Source organism: Cornus florida, unplaced genomic scaffold, assembly GCF_030987335.1.
Source record: "Cornus florida cultivar Cherokee Brave unplaced genomic scaffold, ASM3098733v1 CherokeeBrave_3.0.0_Hap2_Chr10, whole genome shotgun sequence".
NCBI classification, from domain to species: Eukaryota; Viridiplantae; Streptophyta; class Magnoliopsida; order Cornales; family Cornaceae; genus Cornus; species Cornus florida.
The window spans coordinates 43,401,424-43,426,230 of NW_026775580.1; the positions used below are offsets into that span (position 1 = coordinate 43,401,424).

General features: G+C 37.8%; 1 pseudogene; it reads right to left on the bottom strand.

The window, feature by feature from the left end:
- Positions 1 to 3,413: 3,413 nt before the first annotated feature.
- Positions 3,414 to 3,512, bottom strand: LOC132280475 (small nucleolar RNA R71; annotated as a pseudogene).
- Positions 3,513 to 24,807: the final 21,295 nt, after the last annotated feature.

A 24,807-nucleotide genomic window follows, 5' to 3' on the forward strand; every position in this document is an offset into this window, starting at 1 on the left:
CCTCTACCACCTCTGGAAAGAGTACCTCAAAAAAGATCTCTTCAGTAAAAACTTCTACCAAGTCAATGAAACATGCAAGTCCACTTGACCGAGATCGTCCCATAAAAAGTAAGAGGAAACTCCTTGTGGACCCTAAACCGGATAAAGAATTTGACTTCTTTCAACTAACTCCAGAAACAAAGAAAACCAAGAAAGAAATCAACTTGGTGAGTTACTCATTACTGCCCTTTCTTTAACTATGTGTATGCCATCAATCCTTTTCTCTGGAACTAAATCTAATTCAACAACTTCTGTTTCCACTAGACTTGACTCATCATCAGCAACATCACCTATCATTGAAGATGGCTGATTTGGTTTATATTCGAAAACCAATGGAAGGATAACAACCATATTACTTGACATTTCCTCTGGAAAGCTCCCAAAACGGATTTTCTTTAAACTGGATAAGTTCTCAGAACTCTCCAATTCTCTTATTGGGATTTCTTCCTGCGCCTTATCCTTCTCCACAAGTGACTGTTCTAGCTCAGAAGCAAAGTCTTCTAAACAGTCTGGGACTCTATCTCTTCCCCTTGCAAATTTCTCGGTCAGGTCTATAAGTTTTCTTACTTCAGTTGTTGCTTTCCAACCATGATCCTCCTCCCATAGCTTTCTTCCCTCGGCTCTTCTCCTTTGGAAATGGCACTTCTGTGTTCATGTATAACCTACATCCTTGTATTTAGGAAACTTAGGATGGTCCACCCTCTTCCATCTTTCTGAGTGAGGAATTGGGGGCTTGACTGATGAGCGCTGAAAAGTGCATATTTAAACCCCTTAAGCTTAGGCATTCTAGTACCTTTATCTATCTTACTTTACCGTTTTAGATTGATTTCATATTATTTCCATTTTCAGGCACTTATCCCGAAAATAAGCTAACTCAGCCAAATAAGAGCTTAATTGAAGCAATTCTGGGATTAAACAAAGAAAGGAGCAAAGTGGAGAAAAAAGAAAGCAAATGAAGCTAAATGTGGGAAGCAGCAAAGTTCGATCGATCCAACTTCAAGGTTCGATCGATCGAAAAATGATCGATCTCAGCACTTCAAGATAGATCCAAGCCTTGGCCCAAAAGCATAAAGTCCAAAATTTCGATCAATCCAACACCACCCTTCGATCGATCGAACATTTTTTTCGTTATTCATATGATTGATCCTATCCACAGTTGTACCACCCACTAACCACTTTTGTCCTTCTTCCAAAAATATCTCCCAAAATATCTCGGATTTGTCTTCTCCCAAAAAGCTCAACTAGTTGGATCGATCCAGCCTAAGTTCGATGGATCTCAACAAGTTCGATCAATCCAAGTCCAAGGTTCTATCGATCGAACTTCCTCTAGTGCGAAAAAGTTAAATTTCCTTCTCATTGAAAGTTGTCCTTTATCCAATCATTAGGGAATATTGTGTGCACGACCCCAGCTCATTTTGGGTATCATTTGACCTACCTATATAAGGATAAGGATTACTTATTCCTTAATGGATTGTGCCTCTCCCCTAGTTTATTTTCATGCTAGTAGTGTAGATGTAGTGTAGTGTTAAATGGGAGGATAATCTATGCTTATTGTTTGATGATCCAAGCTTTTGAATACAAGAAGCATATGTCTTTAACCTTGTGTTGTATTTGGATTGTGAGCTTAATGAAAGGATTAATGACTTGTTTTGATCTATTGTGCCTTTCACATGTTGTTTAGACAATATATGCTTCATTGCTTAGATATATTGTGCCTTTCACATAATGTTTAGACAATACATGCTTAACTAGTCATCCTTGCTTGTTGAATCAACCAAACACACACACACTTCAATATTGCAACACACCATTTGCCCTCATTAGTCACTTGTCAACAGTATAGAAATGCATTACTTGGTGGTGATCTCTAAACCCCCAGATCTCTCTCTCTCTCTTACTTACTCTTAATTGCATTCTTTTGTTATCACTTAGTTGAATTTAGTTGCTCTCTAATCAACTAACCAACCAATTGTTTGATCACTCGACCTACTAACCCTAATAGCGATTCCACGACCTTGTTCGATCCTCACAATCCCTTGGGACGATCCCTACTCGCCCTAGCTATATTTATAGTGAAAGGTAGTAGTGGCTTCTATAAATGTAAAACTCTTGGCCCTCGCCTTAAAATGCACACACTCTCTCAAACTTGACGGTAATGCGGCAAAGCCCAGTCAGTTTTTGGAGCCGTTACCAGGGATTGATTGATTTGATTAGGCAACGTCGGTTTGTGGAATCGATTAGGATTAGTACTCTTTTGATCGTGTCTTTACTTTATTTTTTATTTTTCTTTTTGGTTACTTATTGTGTTGTTCTTACTTAACTAGGTGCATTGTTGGAGAGGAAGCAAGCAAAGGAGCATTCAAGCTAAGCAGGCAAGTAAAAAGCTAAAATAAAAAAAAAATTTGCTAAGCTAAGCTATAAATTTGGAGTTGAAGTGCTAAAGGACCTTTGTGAGACTTTCTTTACTCAATCCCTTAGTTAAATCATCGGCCCATGTGAAGACTTATTTTTAATTGTTCTTGCATCATTGTTGTTAAAGCATAGGAGTATGAATTAAGTGTTGGTGGAAGAAGTCTAATTGCATTGTTGTGAAGGCATAGTGTTTGTCATTCTTTGTGTTTGTTGTGTTTTGCATTGTGCATGCATGGACGTCGTTCATTGAGACCAACTCTTGTCCCTCTTGATTTGCATCTTGAATCTATCGTTAGAAATCCTAGGGGAAGAAGAAGTTCAAATAGAGCCAATCTATCAATGGATGACCATAATAATGATCATGTTGAGGACCTTGGTCACATAGACCAACAAAGTATCCTTCATCCCAATGTGCACAATGAGAACATATAAGTACCATTAGGCATGCCTAGGCTATTCATTCACCAAGCACCATAACAACAAGGCCAAGTTCCATATGGAATGCCAAGGCCAATGTATGCTCCACAACCTCCCATCATCAATCAAGGAATTCAAAACCAAGGTGTTCATGTTGCACCTCAAGTAGCTAATCCATCTCTTGCTTTAAGAGACCATTATGTGCCTAATGAGTATAATGCACCTACATGCATCCAATTGCCTCCATTTAGAGAACATCATTATGAAATTAAGCCACAAACCATTCAAATGCTTCCTAACTATCATGGACTTCCAAGTGAAGAACCTTACAATCATTTGGATGAGTTTCTTGAAGTATGTTCCACCGTAAAATATACGGACATGCCGGAAGAGGTTTTAAGACTCAAACTTTTTCCATTCACCTTAAAAGACAAGGCAAAGTATTGGTTTAACAATCTTAGGCCTTTTTCAATCACTTCTTGGGAAGAAATGCAACCAGAGTTCTTGAAGAAGTACTATCCGGTTTCAAAGACCAATGCCATGAGAACCTCAATTCGAGAATTTTCACATGGGGATGGAGAAACGTTTCATGAGGCATGGGAATGCTTCAATGAGTTGCTTAGGAAGTGTCCACATCATGACATGCCCAAATGGCAATTAGTTCAATATTTCTTTGAAAGCTTATCGGACAACTATAAGGGCATGGTTGATGCTTCCATGGGTGGCTCATACATTGATAGGCATGAGGATAACGTGTGGCATCTTTATGAGAGCATAAGTGAAAATTCTTTGCATAGAACAATATCATCCAAGAATGATAGAAATTCACAAGGTAGGAAGAGTGTTGGCTTACATCAAGTCGACCATTCAAATGAAATAGCTGCCAAAATGAAGTCTTTATCTCAAAGGTTTGATCAACTTTTTATTAACCAAAACTCGGCGAACCAAGTATCTTCCTTCCCTAACCATTCTCATCTTACTTGTTCAAGTGTTCTTCATTCTACTTCTCATTGTCCTCACGGACAAGTGCAAAATGAACCTAATGAACAAGTCAATGCAGCTTTTGTGAACCAAGGGAACAATCCTTATAGTACTCATTATAATCCAAGTTGGAGGAATCATCCGAATTTCTCTTGGAAAAACCAAGGAGAGGGCTCAAACCCTTCCCAAAGCGGTTTTCAAGAGAAGTACATTCCACCTCCACTTCAAAACCAAGGATCCCAAGGTTATAGACCTTATCAATCACAAGGGAATCAATTTGCTAATTCTCATTTTCCCAATCAATCATATTCCCATGGTAATACTAGAAGTCCCGCCTTTGAAGAAAAAGTTTTAAATGCTTCGGGCACTTTAGAGGCTAACACACAATTGCTTCATTCTCACTCTCAAACTATTGCAAAGCTAGAAACCTAAGTAAGGCAAATAGCAAGCACTCTCAATGCAAGAGAGAAGGGAAAGATGCCTACAAATGCCCCACCTAAGCAACAATGTGTTGTGGAAACTCATTCCTCATCGGAAGGCCACACCATTGAACATGTTAATGCGATGACTACCTTGTGGAGTGGTAGGATTGTGGACAATCAAGTAGAAATGTCCTATGAAGAGAGTGATCATGTGCAACCTCAAGTTGTCACCCGTCCCGTTTCACATCCCATTCCTCTTTCATTGCATATACATGACCTTGTAAATGAAAAAGTTTTGAAAAATGTGTTTGAAAAAGAAGTTTTGAAAAATGATGTTGACAAGGTTTTGTTGAAAAATGATTTGAAACAAAATAATTTGAAAACTTCTTGTGTTGAAGAGAGTTCAAAAGAAAATTCTGAAAAAGTGTTTGAACCAAAAGTTCCATTTCCGGATGCCTTAAAATGATCCATTTCAAAAGGCAAGCAAAAGGCAAAAACCAATGAAATCATAGAAATGTTTAGGCAAATGAAAGTTAATCTTCCACTATTGGATGTAATCAAGCAGATTCCGGCTTATGCCAAATTCTTGAAAGACTTGTGCACCCAAAAGCGGAAGAACAAGAGCCAAGCACCAAGAAAAATGGTTTTGACCGAGCAAGTAAGCTTAATTTTGCAACATAACACTCTTCCAAAGTTTAAGGACCCTGGTTCACCCACTACATCATGCATTATTGGTGATCATATCATTAATCAGGCGCTTCTTGACTTAGGAGCAAGTGTTAACCTTCTTCTATACTCAGTTTATGTCAAATTGGGCCTAGGTGAATTGAAATCGACGTCAGTAGTTTTGCAACTTGCCGACTGATCCATTAAGAAGCCTAGGGGTATAATTGAGGATGTTTTGATTAAGATTGATAAATTCTTCTTCCCGGTTGATTTCGTTGTCATCGACACGGAACCAATCCCCAATCCTAAGAGCCAAATTCCCGTTATCCTTAGCCGTCCTTTCTTGGCAACCGCTAATGCCAACATCAATTGTAGGATGGGGATAATGAAGATTTCATTTGGCCACATGAAGGTGAAGTTGAATATCTTTAATTCCACACCCAATTCATTTGACAAATATGAAGGAGAGGTTAATGTTTAGATAAATGTCATGATCTTCAATGTCAAAGAAATGAGCTTTTGTGTAAGACCAAAACTTCCAAAGGATCATCTTCAACCTTGCATTCTCAAAATCTTGTTTCAAATTCTTGCTTTGAAAGGGCATGGAAGCCCAAAGGTTGTGATTGCATAAACAAGGGACCAAAGGTTTCCTTTGAGCTTAATCCAACAAGTTCTTCAAAGAACCATTTGTTGGGTGGATTTCAAAGCATCTATCACCCCAACAAGGAGGGGATGCATTATAAGATCTTTTATCCGCGCTAAAAGAGCCCAATGTCTTGCTAGAGACGTTAAAGGCTAGCAAAGACATTTCGTAGGGTGTCAAAACCCTATTCCTCCCTCATTTCTATTTTAAATTTCATTTCTTGCAAAGTCTAGATACTTGTTTTTGGTTCTCATATGCATTGAAAGAAACTTTGGTGAGGATTGTATGAGCTTTCATGTCATTATTGAGCATTCTGCATAGTTCGATCGATCTCAAACCTAAGTTCGATCAATCGAACTCCATTCTGCATTCAACACTTAGAAAAATTTTCGACCTGCAGAAACCTGCATCTAAATCACCTCTCTGTCCCCTCGTTCGAACTAACTCTTAGATCGATCAAGGGACCTTCGATCGATCCAACTTCCAAGTTCGATCAATCTCATGATTCAACACTTAGAAAAATTTTGAGCCTGCATCAACCTGCATATTTCACCTTTTTGTCTCATCGATCGAAACATTCCAAGATCGATCTGAAAGTTCTTCGATTGATCCAACTTCAAAGTTCGATCGATCTTCAAGTTCCAACACTTAGCCAATTTTCTGAGCCAAAAACCTGCATATTTTTGCTCTCTATCTGATCGATCGAACTCTTGTTTCGATCGATCTCAGTTCTCCATTTCATTATTTTGACTTCGTTTTGACTTCTCAAATTTTAAAAAATCCAAAATATTTTCATTTTTTTTTTATTTTATTTTATTTTCATTTTATGTTATTTTTCAAAAAGTTTTCAAAAATTCAAAAATATTTGAGTTAGTTTTTAATTATTATTGTTTATTCAATTAAATTTAATTATAAAAAAAACCAAAAATATTTTATTCTATTTTATTTTATTTTATAATTTTTAATTTTAATTCCAATTTTAATTTTAATTTTGCAATTTTCAAAAATCCAAAAATACTTTGAAAAGAGTTCATCAAAGTTCGATCGATCGAACTCTGTCGGGAATGTTTTTAAAAATAGAACCTAGGGTTTTCTAGATCGATACCTTACATCGATCTCACCCTTTCTACAAACCCTAACCCCCTTCTCCGTCGCCATTGTGCCATCACCTCTCCCACCTCTGGTGAACTTTCTGGCGAGCATCTAAGCATCAATCTCTCTCTCACTTCTCAGATTCATCTTCACTCTTCCACATCTCCACTTCTCTCATCGTTTGAGGTAAGATCCGAGAATGTCCCTCATGATTTAAGCTTCAATCTTGTGCATACATGCTTTATATGTTGAATACATGCTATATACATGACAAAACCCTCCATTGTTGAAGCTTTAAGCATTTGTGTCTATATATATATGTGTGTATATATGTGTGTATATATGTGTATATATTTTTGATGATTTGATTCGATTTGGGAGTATGGGCTTTGAACAGTGGCTAGGATTGATTGATTTGTTGTGTTGATGGGCCCACGAACATGTTCATGTAGGCCCTGTGCTTCCAGAGTCACAGATTTGTGACCTTTGAGTTTTCATCGTCGCACGGTTCGATCGATCGAATTGTATCTCAGATCGATCTTGAGAGATCGATCGAACTCATGTCCCCGATCGATCGAAGTTGTGAGATCGATCTCACTTATTTTCGAACGATCCAACTTTTGTGATCGATCTCACTCCTTTTTATGATCGATCGAACTTCACAGATCTCACACACACTTCATTCATCATATCTTATGTTCATGTTATCTCATATATGCCCAATGCCTGTAATATTCCACATTAGATGCATTTTATACTTACATTATTTAGCATGTTTCATATCCTGCCACTTGCATAGATTCATGTCATATTTGTTTTGTCTATTTTACTTGATATACATGTTTCTATATTATGCTTAAAATTTCTTACTCTGGTACTAACTCCCATTGCAAGTTTTTTCTTTTTCTTTTTGCAGGCCATAGTTAAGAGGAAGACCGTTGCCAACAGGCAACACGGGCCCCACTGACACATTAGACCACGGACAGAGGAGCCAGCAAAGCCCTCTTATGCACGTGAGGAGCCAGCACAGGCTACCCCACCTCAGTCACCATCTCATGAGGCTAAGGATGACCATATGCCATCTACCTCTACGGTTCATCCTGCATTCACTCCATCACTATCTCCACCGCATACCGGAGCTGAGCATTCACCTATAGCAGCTCAGCCAGCTCACCTGGAGCGTGATAGGCCCATGCCTAGATATGGGCACATGACAGTCGACCATGAGTCAGTGTTTGACATAGCCTTTTTCTCTAGATCGGTGCTCACCTAATCCACTTACCATGACATCATTCAGAGGGGCCTGGCCGCTATTCTTGCCCCCGTCACAGAGCTGGTCTACCCGCGGCTGGTACGGTTGTTCTACCAGAACCTCTAACCATCCCCGCGTACCATAGCCGAGCTAGTTTCTTCTAGAGATGGCCATCTGATCATCATCACAGTGGACTCACTAGCCCGCTCTTGCCGCTGTCCACACAGATGTCCTCCGGAGCTTCAGGACACATATCCAAGGCTATACAGGCCTTCTTACGCCGACATGGCGGTCTTTCTTACAGGTCACCATGCCAGTGGCGAGACCTTCGCCACTCGGACATTCCTTCCAGATGACCTTTGGTTTATCGATTCCGTGCTCTTTCGGAATATATACATGGCGAGGCACAAGATTCAGAGGAGGGGCAATTATCTGACAGCCCTCTACGCCTTCTACACCGGGCACTGGGTGTCTATTCCCGCACTCATCTGGAGCGTGATGAGGAAGCTTTATGACGACTACATTAGCAAGGAGACGCCCGGACTGGCTAAGTCTCTCCCCTTCGGCCACCTCATCACCTAGATTGTCATAGACCAGCGCTACCCTATTCATCCTTATGAGCACCCCGATAGAGGTTCCTGTCACTTTCTGAAGAAGGACTGCGACAAGAGCTAATGAGCCATCATTACTTGCCTGCAGGACCATGCAGTAGTGGCTGCAGCGGAGCTAGAGGAGGAGGAGGCACAGGCAGCAGCACAGGCAGAGGCAAAGGCAGAGGTAGCAGCAGCAGCTCCCGCAGCGGACGACACACCAGTCGATCCAGCTGCTGAGCATATAGATATAGACTTAGAGCACCCTGCAGATGATACAGAGCAGTACTCTCCAGCCAGGTCGCCCATTCATGAGCAGGAGCAAAGTCAGGAGTTTTCTTCTGATTTATTTATACCTGAGGCTCCAGATCTGACCCCCGGCTTTGGAGTACATCTGCAGACGCTTGAGGATGCTGTTGTTGCCATACGAGCTGATCTCACAGCCCACAGAGCTGATTTTGCTGCCTTCCTCATGGATGTCGTGACCATGTTCCGAGATCTATCCAGAGATATCCGCGAAGCCCAACCTGCCCGTCCTACCTCATCCTCCTGAGTTCCCAGTTCCTTCTATCTTATAATCCCTCTCTCCCATTGATACTTTACTTTTGTCACTGTACATTATTATTTTTACAGCCGGTCTGTCGGCTTTGATATTTTTGTTGTACCTGCACTTTATCTGTTTTATATATATCTATTTTTGCTATGGATGTCATATGATTATATTCTCATATCTATATGTTTGAATCCATCAGGTGCATAACAGTGACTTCAGTGAGAGAGTACTACCCAATTGTCAAGACCACCCTTATACCTCTCTCATTTCTTTATCTGTTTATCCCATTTACACTTGCATGTCCACTATACACTAATTATCCCATTTTGTTATCTGATATGTTTATCCAAGTGCCAATTTTTAGGACCACAGTTCATCCCAAGTTTGGGGGGGCCATGCCACCCACTTTGGATACTTCAGTCCCGATCATTCTATGCCTTAGTTACACAGGTATACTCTTTCCTTTATTCTCTTTGCACATTAAGGATATTGTGCCATTTAAGTTTGGGGGATTGGTGCTTTGCAGTGTTAGTTTTAAATTCAAAATTTTGAGCATGACTTGTGTATTTGAGGGATATTTCTATAATTGGTCCATATCTAGCTATGATTTCGATCTTTTGAGGACTATGTTGCTTAAAATTTAAAAATTGCTTGACTTGAGAGTCCAATACTCCTTGTATGCCTTATGAATACCATTTAGGAATAACTTTTTCGAAAGATTGATATCTTGCTTGCACTTGTGGTTCACATCATCTTGATTTTATGATTGCTTTGAGATTCATTCTAGGATTCTACACTAGCACCGGCGCACACTAGCATTCATTTGTGGGGTACATGCTTTGTTGATTATTGAATTGGTTATATCCCAATTGAGCTAGTAGTGCATTGAAAGCTTTCATTCTTGATAAAGGTGGATAACAACCCCTTTTCACTAAGTAGTCTGGATTCTAGCCTCATCAAGCACTGAACTTCTCGCGCCGAAAGGTTTAAGGGTAAGGATGTGATTAATTCTTTAGTTGGCTTAGATAGCAACATATTTGATGCCGGTCCACTCAAAAAGGATTCTAGAGTTGTTTTGATTTGCATGACCATTTTCTTGATGTGTGGAGGACCATACTTGCTTGCTTGATGTTGAAATTTTGGGAGATTGCTCGGAAATGTTTGAAAAATTGTATACTTGAGGTAGTTTTCTCCCAATGCCTGTTTGCAATATTGGTGCCTCTTTTGAAAGAATGAGCTTAATGTTTATAGGTACCATTTCTGGAAACCCTCACGAGACTTCACTCATCCACTAGGGGTAACCTAAGGGTTTAAAAGGCTTGTTGCATATGCTAAGTGCAATCATGTTCCCTACAAAAGTGGCGTTATCCATTTATTACTTTCTAGATTCATACTTGTATAGTTATTCATTTCATTCCTTTACTTTTTAGTTCATTGCTAAGGACTAGCAATATTTAAGTTTGGGGGTGTGATGAGCGCTGAAAAGTGCGTATTTAAACCCCTTAAGCTTAGGCATTCTAGTACCTTTATCTATCTTACTTTACCATTTTAAATTGGTTTCGTATTATTTCCATTTTCAGGCACTTATACCGAAAATAAGCTAACTCAGCCAAATAAGAACTTAATTGAAACAATTTTGGGATTAAACAAAGAAAGGAGCAAAGTGGAGAAAGAAGAAAGCAAATGAAGCCAAAGGTGGGAAGCAGCAAAGTTCAATCGATCCAACTTCAAGGTTCGATCAATCGAACAATGATCGATCTCAACACTTCAAGATAGATCCAAGCCTTGGCCCAAAAGCATAAAGTCCAAAAGTTTGATCGATCCAATACCACCCTTCGATCGATCGAACACTTTTTTCCTTATTCAAATGATTGATCCTATCCACAGTTGTACCACCCACTAACCACTTTTGTCCTTTTTCCAAAAATATCTCCTAAAATATCTCGGATTTGTCTTTTCCCAAAAAGCTCAACCAGTTGGATCGATCCAGCCTAAGTCGATGGATCTCAGGAAGTTCGATCGATCCAAGTCCAAGGTTCGATCGATCGAACTTCCTCCAGTGCGGAAAAGTTAAATTTTCATCTCATTGAAAGTTGTCCTTTATCCAATCATTAGGGAATATTGTGTGCACGACCCCAGCTCATTTTGGGTGTCATTTAACCTACCTATATAAGGATAAGGATTACTTTTTACAAAAGGGAGCCAATATCATTTTTCATATCAATTCTTGGAGAACAAGCATAGAGGAGGAGGCTAGAGACACCATTGGAGTTCTTCAACAACAAAAAGCAGATTTCTTCCATGGAGTTAGCCCTTGAGGGTTGGAGCAACATCACCATGAGTGGCTAGACATCCTCTTGGGGCTAGAGTAAGCCCCAAGCATGTTTTCTATATCTTAATCTTGTGTATTATTGAGGGATTAGTGTTGTAATTGATGTTTTGACACTTTGATATATATAAATCTTGTTTATTCAATGATTTATGTGGTTTAATGCTTCCAATTGATCATTTTATTCTTTCCATATGTCTTTGTATGCTAGAATAGATGTTCATGTGCTTGTCTCTAGATTTTGTGTTATTGATGCATGTCTATGTGTATTGATGCTATAGATTTGGAGATTGTCAAAACATAGTGCTTAAAAGAATGCTCTTGTGATTCTCTTGATAGCTCATACTTATTCCTTGATGGATTGTGCCTCTCCCCTAGTTTATTTTCATGCTAGTAGTGTAGATGTAGTGTAGTTGTAGTGTAGTGTTAAATGGGAGGACAATCTATGCTTATTGTTTGATGATCCAAGCTTTTGAATACAAGAAGCATATGTTTTTAACCTTGTGTTGTATTTGGATTGTGAGCTTAATGAAAGGATTAATGACTTGTTTTGATCTATTGTGCCTTTCACATGTTGTTTAGACAATATATGCTTCATTGCTTAGATATATTGTGCCTTTCACATGATGTTTAGACAATACATGCTTAACTAGTCATCCTTGCTTGTTGAATCAACCAAACACACACACACACTTCAATATTGCAACACACTATTTGCCCTCATTAGTTGCTTGTCAACGGTATAGAAATGCATTGCTTGGTGGTGATCTCTAAACCCCAAGATCTCTCTCTCTCTCTTACTTACTCTTAATTGCATTCTTTTGTTATCACTTAGTTGAATTTAGTTGCTCTCAAATCAACCAACCAACCAATTGTTTGATCACTCGACCTACTAGCCGTAATAGCGATTCCACGACCTTATTCGATCCTCACAATCCCTTGGGACGATCCCTACTCGCCCTAGCTATATTTATAGTGAAAGGTAGTAGTGGCTTCTATAAATGTAAAACTCTTGGCCCTCGCCTTAAAATGCACACACTCTCTCAAACTTAACGGTAGTGCGACAAAGTCCGGTCATTGACCATCCTTGGATTGAAAGTCTTAGTTTCTCTCTTTACCCAAACCTCTTAAGTGACTCTGGGCTTTCCATGAGAAGCATCAATGAACTCCTTATTTTTCTTGATAGGCCTTTCCACCCTTCCTTCATGAAATCTGGAATCTCTTCTTCTTGGTGGAAGAATACTTCTTTTTTCACAAACCCTTGCTTCCAGGCTTCTTGGCCGAAACCTAGAATTTTCTACATATTCAGGCCTTTTCTTATTGAAAGGCCTTCTGTCAACATGTTGTTCTTTAGTTGGAATGGTTACAATAACTGATTCTATCGGTTGTCGGAAAGTCAATCTATCATGAACCTTTCTTTTCTGGCCACGCTCCTCACTTGATGTCTGCTCCTATTTATTCTTACCCACCGATTTATGGACCTTGCATTGAAGGCAACACCCTTACTGGATGAGGGCAATTTGAGCTTCTCGGAGCTGCCTTTCCAGTTCTGCCACAGTTTTTTCCAATGGAATTAACTCTAGCTTGGCAACTACCTTCCCTTTAGCCTTTCCTTTATCCAAGTTCACTTTCTTTCTAGGATGGTCAGCGGCGATACTAATTACATTGGTACTGACCAAGGTTGGAAAAGGATTCCCATCCACTCCCATTGCATCACTTTTCTCTGGAAACTTCATCTTCCCTTCCTCGATTGCTTTCTGCACAATATTACGAAAAATAACACAATTATTAGTTGAATGTCTCCAAGAATTGTGATACTTATAATATTCTTTCCAAGTAAATCGTTAGGAGTTGGGAGTTTATGCCCAGGAGTTAGGATTAGCTGTTTATCAGCCATCAGCAAGTCGAATATTTGCTCAGCCTTGGTAATGTCAAAGGAATATCCTTTGGTGGAATCAGGTATCCCTTTCTTATTTGAAGTGGAAGAGGCTTGGGCACTAGTAGTTGCTACAGCTTTTGACTTTACAAGTGTTTCACATATATATGGCTTTTTGATGTTTAATTCTGCCATATGAACCTCAAAATCACTATCAAGGTCAGCGGCAAAGACTTCATAATTTGGGTTCACGATAATAAGTTCCCTTTGAGGAAGCTTTCCTATCCTTTTCCTCATGAAGTAAACCTTCATACTTGGCAACTCTACTTGCCAAATCAAAGAGATCGCGGAATTTTATCCCTTCGAATTTCTTGCGTAATTCAAAGTCTAGACCATTGATAGCCATTTTGACATACTCAATTTCAGGAAGATCTACATGGCATTTATGCTTTGCCTTTCTGAATCTAGATAAGAAAGCTTCTACAGACTCTCCTGGCAATGGTTAAGCCTGGAAAGATCAGCCATGGAAACTTCTCACTCAGTTTTATAGAAATGTGTATGGAACATCTCTTCAAACTGATGCCAACTATTAATGGAATTTGCAGGTAAGTTTATATGCCATCTGAAGGCATACCCGGTCAAAGTATTAGGAAACTACTGGACTTTCAACCATTGATTGCCTCCTGCTTCACCACATTGAACCGTAAATTGGCTTATGTGTTCCACGGTGGATTGGTTGCCTTCACCACTGAAAGTGGCAAATTCAGGAATTCAGAAATTCCCAGGATGTTCAATATTATCTACGAACTCAGGGTAGGGTTTCCTATAAACAGGTCTCCCACCCCCTTCTAGTCAAACCAAATTCTTGCTGAAAAAATTCAGCAAGTTGGCATCTGTCCATTCCCTGCAACTGACTGGTGGTTGGCAATTCTCCGGCCATCCTTGTGGTTGGTTGGCCACGGGCTGCCCCCCAAACATCACTGGAGGTGTGTTTGGGTCTGGGTTATTCCTCCAGTGACCTCTGTTGCCTCCTTAATCAGGAGGCTCCCTTGGTATGTTCTGCCCCTCACCTACTACAGGAAAAACCTGAGGTGGTCTTTGAGGAATGGTAGGAGGTGGTTGAACATACTGCTGGCCAACATTTGGTGGAAAATACGACTGAATTCCCAATTGACTCGTCTGAGCTTCATCTAGAGGAGACCCAAATTGATGCAAATTATTAGAAAAAACTTCAGGACATACCTGTTGAGGTAAAGTCATGGGAGCATAATTCTAAACTTGCTGGGTCACGGGAATGGTCGTCATTTGTGCAGGTGGAATTTGCGTTGTCTGTGCCTATGACAAAGAAAGCATAGGTTGGTGAGAAGGACTTCCTTCAAGAAAAGTACTTAGCCTATTCACTGGAACAGCCGATTGCTGATAATCTTCTGCATTGCTTGGCCTGTTGGCCATGCTTTGAGAAATGCCAGTTATGCCTTGGGAAATAGCAGCCAAGACTTGAGGAACGTTGCCCATGTTTTTAGAAAGACCGGCCATGCACTGAGTCAAATTAGTCATGCTTTGAGGAAGACCAGCCATGCTTTGAGTCAGATTAGTCATGCTTTGAGGAAGACCAGCAAGAGGCCTTTCAATCGTAGCTTCTAGTCTGTTGGTCAATCTGTCTTGTGCTCGAATAATCTCGTTATGATTATGACTAATTAATCGTGTCACATCCATGTTTGGACCACTCGTCATTGCTTCGATGAACTTTGCAATCATCTTTTCTCCTTCTTCAAGAACGGCCCGCGAACTTTCATCGGGAAGTTCAATAGCCAGTTCCTCTTCAATTTCAGCAGGATCTTGAACATATTTGCGTGTTTTTTTCCTCCCACCATAGAAACACTCCGTTCAGAATGTCCTACCGGGCGTGCCACTATGTTTGGCTTGAAAAAAAGCTGGCGCCGGTTCCGATGGAACCGGATGGGCGTGTCAGGAACTGCAGTAGTTCCAAAGAGAGATCCAAACAATATTCCAGAGGGAAGACTGTAGGACCAGGTGATTGTATTGAGGTCTGGAATGAGCACCTCAGGGTTCTTTTTGCCATTGATAAAAGACTTCGGGATAGTTAACTGGCTAGGAAGAAACTAACTACTTGAGAAAGTAATTGACTGGAAAGTAAGATTATCTAATGTAAAGTAAAGTGCAGGACTTAGACTAAACATAATGAAATTGCATTACAGTGTAAAGTAAAGATTGTATTGAAATGCGTTTTTGGCATTGAGCCCCTTCGACGTTATACATAATGTCCTATTTATAGAATGAAAATATAACAGTTAACAATAGCAGTTCCATTTATGCCACCAAAACCTGACAAGTGTCCCAAAATGTGCAATCGTGTCGTTTTTGATTTTTCTAGAACCTCCACGTCCCAAACATGCAAACGTGCCGTTCTTGATTTTTCTATAACCTCCACGTCCCAAACATGCAAACATGCAGACATGCTTCTAGAGCTCCAACGTTCCAAACATGCAAACGTGTGATTTACCTGGAACTTCCACATTCTTTTCCCATGTTATTATCGTGTCCGGAGTTGCCCTACAATTGTGCCATCATGTGATCATGCTTTAATCCTTCTAGAGTCCCAACATTCCAAACATGCCAACAATCATGTGATCGTACTTTGATTTGCACGACTCCTTCTGTCTGAGCAAATGGCCACCACTCCTATTTTCCCGGATGGTGGTAGAAGTGGCCCCAAACATGCAATTTGAAGAAAAACCGACCTCCATATATTTAGGAACTCTAATCTCCCCACGTTTAATAAACATGTTCCTTTGACCAAACGTTCTTACGTGGCTTCAATTTAATTCAACTGCCAATCTTCTTTATGGGCTTCTTTGAGTCAAACTCTATTTCACAGGCCTTCATAAAATTAAAGTAGTTTAATATATCTAAACCACTTCTAACTGAATTTTACTGAGACCATTCCTTGAGCAAAACTCTCACCTATCACAAAACCGGCTTAACCCAAATTCTTCCACGTGTTAGAACCTGGCTTGACTCAAAATTCCTTCCACGTGTGTATTTCCATTGAGTGAAAATAAGGGTGTAAACAGGTATTAATCTAACTCAAGCCATAGGCCTTTTATAACATTATAGTACTTGGTTACAGAATGAGTAATTTGTTTGGTGTTATGGATCTTTGCCTTGAGATCAAAGATTTGTGTTGCATCTCTCACTTTAGAGTAGGTTTGACAAACAGATTCCCAAATTTCCTTAGCTGTTGGGAGAAACATACACACATGGCTTATTCCCGGCTGCACCAAGTTCCATAACCACGACATGATCTAAGAGTCTTCTTCATTCCAAACAACAAACTTAGGATCATCCTTACTCACCACCGGTCCAATGAGATGACTCAATTTCCCTTTCCCCTTTATATTGGTTTTTACTAACTCTGGCCACTCTAAATAAGTCCCTGCATTGAGTTTGAAGGAGGCTGATAAATTTTGGAATTCACTAGGAGCCGACTATTGGTTTGTGGGCTGATTTGTAATAGGGGACATGATAAAGAGGTAGGGAAGACTTGAATATGAAGAAATGAACGAATGTCACCTTAACAACATAATGAAGGATAGAATGGAAGGCAATAAAGGCCAAATTAAGGAAGTCAGTCTTGACAATGAAGGTCAAGATTAATATAACGAATTTGGAAGATATACTTTGGGCAATGAAGGTGCATAGCACAGACAAATGAAGAAAGGAAGAACACGATTAGAATAGAAAATTTTCTGGCTTTGCATTCAAACCTCTAATTGAGAGAATAATTTCTTACTCTTTTCTAAATAGAATTACAACATATAAATACAAAATCTTACTTTAAAAATAGCCTAGGACAATAGTACATACAATCTCCTAATTATGACGTGAAAAAATAAACTAAACTAATATGGAAAAAAATCAGACAATCAATCAATTTTACAACTGTACATTTATGCCAGCCTATATAGGCTGGAGATCTTCCAAAATCTGTCATACAAGCAGGCAGATTTTCCAACAGTTTCATTCTTTGGTTACTGATAAAGTACACTCAATACTATGAGTAAGTTGCTTGAATGGGGGTATGGGTCAATCAGACCAATGCATCTTGTGTAGGAATAGCTCTTAAACTACTCATCACTTGTTTTTCAACTCTCAGTACTCTCTAAAAGTTTAGAACTCTATGGTTGTAGCAGTGGGTATTAATTGGCATGGCAAAACAAATTTTAATGACATCCTTGACTGAATTAACTCTAATTATTTGTTAAAGAATAATTGGCTTCACCAGGTTTATAAAGTCACTCTTTCCTATTGTATGTGTATGATTTGGGGAGAAAGGTATGCTTGACAATAAACTCTTTTTTGGATATTGATTTGTTTCTTCCCTAGTCTACAACACTGTTAAACTTAGAATGTTATCTTTGCCCCTTTATACGTTCAATAGGAATTCTGTTAGTACCTCCCTTGTGGAATGGTTGATACCTCCTCTTTGTGTGGTGGCTCATTTGGTTAACATGTAGGTTTCTTGTTTCTTCTTGAATGGGGGATGCGTTCTATAGTTTCTTTGAATAAAGCTATTACTTATCAAAAAATTAAAAATCTCAGGACAAAAATGGAAGATAACTTGCTGGAATGAAAGGAAGAAATATCAACTTATCATGCCTTTGTATAACTACAAAGTGGGGGTGGCAAACAGATGAATTGGGTCGGGTTTGGGCAAGGTCAAATATGGGCGAGTCAAATATGGGTTGTGACCCATATTCAACCCATTTGTAACGGGTTAACTATGGGTCGGGTCAAATAGGTCGGGTCAACCCGTCATGACAGGAGGAAAAATGTTATTATTTTGGATAATCTCATTATTATAGTTTTTATTTTTATTTTAGATGGATAAAAGTTTGTAAAAATATGTATGGATAATTGTAAATCCTCCAATTTATTTTAAAAATTCTTTAAATTTATATTATTTTATTTTAAGACTAGACATGCTTGAAGGTAAGATATATATATATATATATAATATGAAATCATTTGTTAAGCTTTTTATAGAATAAATAATTAAATGAATAAATTAGGTCTTCCTACTTTGAAATACAAATGTAAACATAGGTTAGTTTCGAGCATTACATACATGAGGATTCCATGACCTAAAAGTTGCTTCAGTAGATTAACACTATCCTCTATTAGAATTTGGGTTGAACAATCCACTGCTTGAAACTGCATAATTGACTTATAGTTCCCCTCAATGTCAACCTCTTTGTAAACCCATTGGCCTGAGAGATAAAATGATTACCTCAATACAAATGCCTCTATTATTTTTGCAGTAGATAAACCAAAAAAGAAGATTGATACAACTCTAACAGGCCTTCCCATAGAATCCTTTAAGATCATTACACCCCTCCCTCTCTAGACCGTCAATAATAAGAAGCATCGATATTCAATTTCAACATCCTATATATGTTTGCATATGTATATGCACATATAAAGAGGGAGAAGGGAATGGACCATTAGATATTGTCGCAATAATTACCAAAAAATGTAAAGGATATTATTGGTAAGAAAGTAGAGCAGATATAATACACATGAATACATTGTATATGTGTTGTGGATGTAGCAAATCTCAATACTATAGTACTACAAAGAATTTCAGAGAGAGGAAGAGGATGATGCAGAGAGAATCTTTAAGAGAGAATTTAAGAGAGAGTGTGTGTAATGACCCGGTCATTTTCCTTCTTTCCTACTTCTCAAATTTTACGGAAAATTTTTTTCTGTTGATTTTTCCTTTCTGAGTTCGAGTTTTTGTCACTTTGTGTTGTTTTGAGTGCTCAGGAATAGTTTCCAAGACTCTTTCTTTTGGATTGACAACGTCCTTGTGCGAACCACGTCATTCTCGCATTTTCAATTTTTGACATTTTTATTTTTTCGTCTTTTTTCCGGTTTCGTTTTTCTTCGTGTAACCTCACTTTTTGTGCTCGGATTTGGTTCCGACTTTGCATGCATTCATGATATTTAATTTCTAAAATATATATATTTTTACTTTTGTAGAAAAGTATGTTGGTTGCTTACTTTTTCGTAAAGGGCATGAATGCATAGTTTATTAGAAACATTCTTGATTTTTGGGGTTTTAGTGTAATTAATTTTTGTCTTAGGGACCATTTTGTAATTTAACTTGGACGATATTTTCAAGAAAGACCTTTTTGCAATTTCTGAAAAGTGTGAGTAGTGTCATACCTCCATTGGTCCACTTGTTGGCATCTCATTGGTTGACACTTGGGAGCCTTGGATGATGACATGTGGAGGGTGAGGATTCACCTACTTGTTGACTTAGGATAGGTGCACTTATTGGCTTGAATGGTTGATAAGTGTAGGCTTAAGATTAAGCCTACAAGAGACACTTAGATTAATGACAAGTGTAGCCTCCAAATTTGGTCTTGCATTAATGTGTGTGTGAGGGGTGGTATAAGAGCACATAATGAGCGGAGGATTACACAAAATAAACTTTATGTTATTTCATTTTCATTTATTCATCTCTTTCCTCTCAAACCCTAAACCTTAGCCATAATTGAAGAAAACCTTAACCTAGGCTTAAAACCTTGGTTTTGATCTCCTTCCACTCTCATTTGCTTGGAATAGAAAAGTTTTGCCTTACCTCCCTCTACAAAACCCTTGAAGGAATTCTTGAAATTCCATTGCTTCCCTTGGATTCAAGAGGAACAATCCTCTTATGAGGTAGGGGATGATTTAGGTTTATAATCTATGTATTTTAATGTTTTTGTAGCTTAGAACAATTTGAAAGCATGTCTTTAACATAATTATAAAAATTGTTGATAGTAATACTTTGTATGAAATTAAGTTAGAGCATGATATTGTTAAAGGCCATGACTTGATCTATAACTTGTATTAGTTTAAATTCATTTAGATTTGTTTTAAAATCTAGAGAAACTAATTAAATAATTTAATTAATTTTTATTTATATGTTCCTTTTATTTAAATTAGTTTTTAACTTGATATATGTAATGGTCATGATATGTTCTTTAGTATATATTAAATTAGAAGCATTTGGAGTTATTTTAAAAACTAGAGATTTAATTATTTTATTTTGATTAAATTCTATTTAATAGTTCCACTTATTTGATTATGTTTTTTGACATGCTATTAAATTAGGTCTTAACATGTTCTTTGCCATATATTAAATTGAGAGTATTTGAATAAGTTTTGAAATATTTATTTAATTATTTTCTTTGTATGAGATTTAATTCACATAGTTGTATCTAGTATGGAATTAACTTGTGATATGATATTAAATTAGGCCTTGGCATGTTCTTTAACATATATTAATTTGAGAATATTTGGATGAGTTTTGAAATCTGGAGATTTTAAAATCTCTTTAATGGTTCCATTGATTTAATTAAGTTTTTAATTTGATATATGTAATGACCTTGAGTTGTTCTTTAATATATATTAAATAGGAATCATTTGAAGTTGATTAAAATCTAGAGAAATTAATTAAATAGTTTAATTAATTTTTATTTAAGTGTTCTATTCATTTAAAATATTATTTGACTTGATATATGTAATGACCATGCTATAATCTTTGATATATATTAATTAGGGAATATTTTGATGAGATTTGAAATCTAGAGAAATTAATTATTTTATTTAATTAATTTCTATTTTATTGTTTAATGATTTAATCATGTATTTGACATTGATTGTATGTTTAAATCATAACTTTGGACTTGTATTATATTTAGGAGATTAAGTGTTCAATATTGATAATATTGTCATAGCGTATAACGAATCACACACTAAAGTTCAACATTTATATGCCTTGTATGTATAACGAATCGCACATTGAAGATTCGACATTTTAAATGTCATTTTAGACTTGAAACTCTAGGGGACATGGTTCGTGTAGTTTCTATACTTTTATATAAGTTTTGGACTTATTTTGGAAACACTTGGGACATCACACAATTTGACATAGCTAAGGCGAGGTCCTAGTATGGGGGATAAGAGTTCCCTCTACAATTATAGTGTTGTTCCCGAGGGTTGGTAGCCCGAAGTAACTGTTGACGTCTAATACGCACTTGGGTTGTTCCCGTGGGTTAGTAACCCGATCAACTACTACGTCTTGGTTCTATTCTAGGATTCGATGTCCAAGATATTCCGCTATTTGATTTCTCATTTAATTACAAGTTGGCAACCAATACTTAATTGTAACTTGTGATTTTAGTATATAAAGTTCTAAAATTGCATTAGAGACTTGTGTATTTTGTATTTCATTTCAACCATTTAAGTAGTTGAGATGATCCCTTAGTTCGCTTTGGAACATAGACGCTAGGTGGCATGAACCACTTTAGTTGATTTCATATTTTAGATTTCAAGTTGATAATTTTGATAATCCATATCTTGTTGCGTTATATTAGAAGTTTCAATTATGTTAAACAGTATCATTTAGTTGTTTTCGCATTTTAGATTTCAAATTGATAATTTTGATAATCTATACCTTGTTGCGTTGTGTCGTATGCTCCAATTTTATTGAATTGCATGAATATTCTGGTTTATGCTAGAAATGTTTTAAGGTAGCTTAGGATGCTCCTTTAGTCTCACCTTGGACATAGACGTTAGGTGGCATGAATCACATGAGTTGTTTCATATTAATTTAATAAACTTGTAAAACGTTAGGTCTATGCATGTTCATTCCCTACGAGTAATGTAAGTTACTCACCCCGCTAAATGCAATTTGTTTCAAGAAAGAAGATGAGGTTTCGGGATGTACAATATCCCTAGGTTGATTTGTCAATTTGAAGTACTTCTGATGTATTATTTTTCACATGCAAGTGTTGGCAAATTTATGTTTTACTTATAAAGCTGTAAAGAATAGCTAGGTTCATTATACCATTTATGCCTTATGATATGTAAAGTGTACTTAGGTACACTCTTTGAAATGTATTTGATATGTATGAGATAAGGCCAGTGGCCATTTACTTTTAAATTGCTTCTTTTGAATACTTTTGGTTTTATGCATAATTATTAAAAAATAGGAAAATATGAAGTTTTAAGTTGTCAATTTCAATTCGGATGGTGCAAAGTGTGCACGGGCACACTCATTAAGGTTCATTTAATATATTTGAGGTGTGGCTAACGGCCAAATGCCTTTTCATTTGCATCTATGAATTTTGTTTCTAAAAATTGTTTTTAAAAGTCATTTTAGGCAAATTTTAGGTTTGATAAGTCGTATTTTGCATCGGGCATATTTGGGGGTCAAGGACCATTCCCGCACGTCTTAAAACACTAATTACGTTTGCGTGCACAATCGTTTTAGCCCAGAAATTCATTTTGGCCAAATGCACACTTGAAGCAAAATTCCATTTTTAAAGTTTTAAGCACCTATCTGGTCTAAGGGCATTCTAGGCCTTTCACATCGCAATTTAATTTTTTCTTTTGACATGGTCAACTAGAAAACTTGACTTTAAGGGAGGTTTATTCTTTGTGTTTTTCAAAAAAATTCATCTAATATCAGCAAACTCAACTGCTGTCAGTCAGCAGGCTTGCCCGAGCACGTGCATGGGGGCTTGCTCCCTTGGCCATGATGTCTCCATATTTGTTTTTGGTCGTTCTTCTTTGTTCAAACACTGAATCAAGTGATTTTTGAGTCTAAATTTATTATTTTTTCGTCTATCCAATGGTTTGCTTGGTAGCACCCAAATCTTTCTGGAAATTATTATTTTACCCCTAGGGCTAAACTTGTCCATTTTTAAAACGTCACTTCCACTTTGTTTTACTTTTGTTTCTGTGGCTTCATGGGAAGTCACGATTGTGTCTTAAGGATGACGTACATCTCTCGAGACTTTGTTTCTGTGTGAAAAGACCATTTTGCCCTTGGGGGCATAATTGGTCTATTTTTTTATCTTTTTCTTCCGCGTTCGTTCTCATTGAGTTCCGTGACCTCATGGAAGCTTGCTTTGACGTCTTAGAGGTGTGTTGCACTTCTAGAGACTTGTTTTCTGTTTTTTGCTTTGGCATTCGGGATTCGTTATTAGGTCAATCTTCGGGTCATCATAGGACGCAATAGCTTGAAAAACTAAGGCCGTCACAGAGAGAGAATTTGGGATCGTGTGAGAATTTTAGAGAGGAAGAATAGGTGAATTTGAGTCAAATAGAAGATGTGAAACTGGGTCTCTTATATAATGGATGAAACTGGGTCTCTTATAGTTAAATGGGTTGAATATGGGTCACCCATTTTGACCCATATTTTAAAATGGTTCACCTATATCAATTTTAAAGCGGTCGGATATGGACGGGTTGGTGGGTCATGACCCATTTTGCCACCCCTACTATAAAGGGAAAAATAGAACTATAACTACAAGTTATGCTAGCTGTAACGGGTGGGCGCTTACCTATTTACCTAAAAACTCAAGTTGTTAAGTAGTGTTGCATACCACCCATTTATACCCAATCACTTTTCCCGTCGGATCCAATGTGGGACAAATGACCTTTGTAACATTCTTCCCCACCCGAACTCGCAACGTCCTCGTTGCGGTCGGACCACCCTGCCTACTAGGGGTGGCTCACCTGGATGTCTTCCGGGCTGGGGGCTTGGCGTAGCACCGGATCAAGGAGTGAGTTTGACTCTAATACCAACTGTAACGGGTAGGCGCTTGCCCATCTACCCAAAAGTTCAAACTGTTTGGTAGTAATGCATACCCACCCATTTATATCCAATCACTTTCCCATCTGGATCCGATGTGGAATAAATAACCTTTGTAACACTAGCTAAGGTTACTTTGTGCCTCGACCAAGCCTTGATCAGAGTCGGGAGTTTATTTTCTAGGTCTAGTTATTTCAGCAACTCACATGGCCATGCTAATAGTTGTTCTTGGTTACAACCCTAATGGATCACAATCATACTCCTACCTTCAACTCTCAACCGAGGGTTCCAGTAATGTGACACCTTCAACCTTAACCAAGGGACTTCTCCATAATGTGATTTGCATCAATCAATTGAACTTACTTGGGATCTGTTTGGTACCGGAGACATTTTACGAATTTGCTATAGTATTTTGAATAAAAATTGGAAACATATTTAATATGGCCTATTTGTTACAAGATTTTTAGAAGCAAAAATATGAAAACATGTTTGGTTAAAAAATGTTGAAATTTGAAAAATATATTTACTATAAAAAAGACATTTCAAAGTTCTTAAATTATTATTATATATATTTTTTGATATTGTTCATCGCTACTTTACCCGTTGCTACCACCGTTTAGTAACATGTAAAAACACCAAATCAGTGTTTCAACTTTGAGGCACCATGTACAAAGCATTTCAAACTTTGAGCCACTATTTAGAAAGCGTTTCTGCACTATACAAAACAACATATTATTTACCAAACACGTTGCGGCTGAAAACACTGCTCCAGTACCCAGCCCACAACAAAAACACATAAACAAAAACGCCAACCAAACAGGACCTTAGCAGAGGGAAAAAGGATAATTATCAACACAGCTATA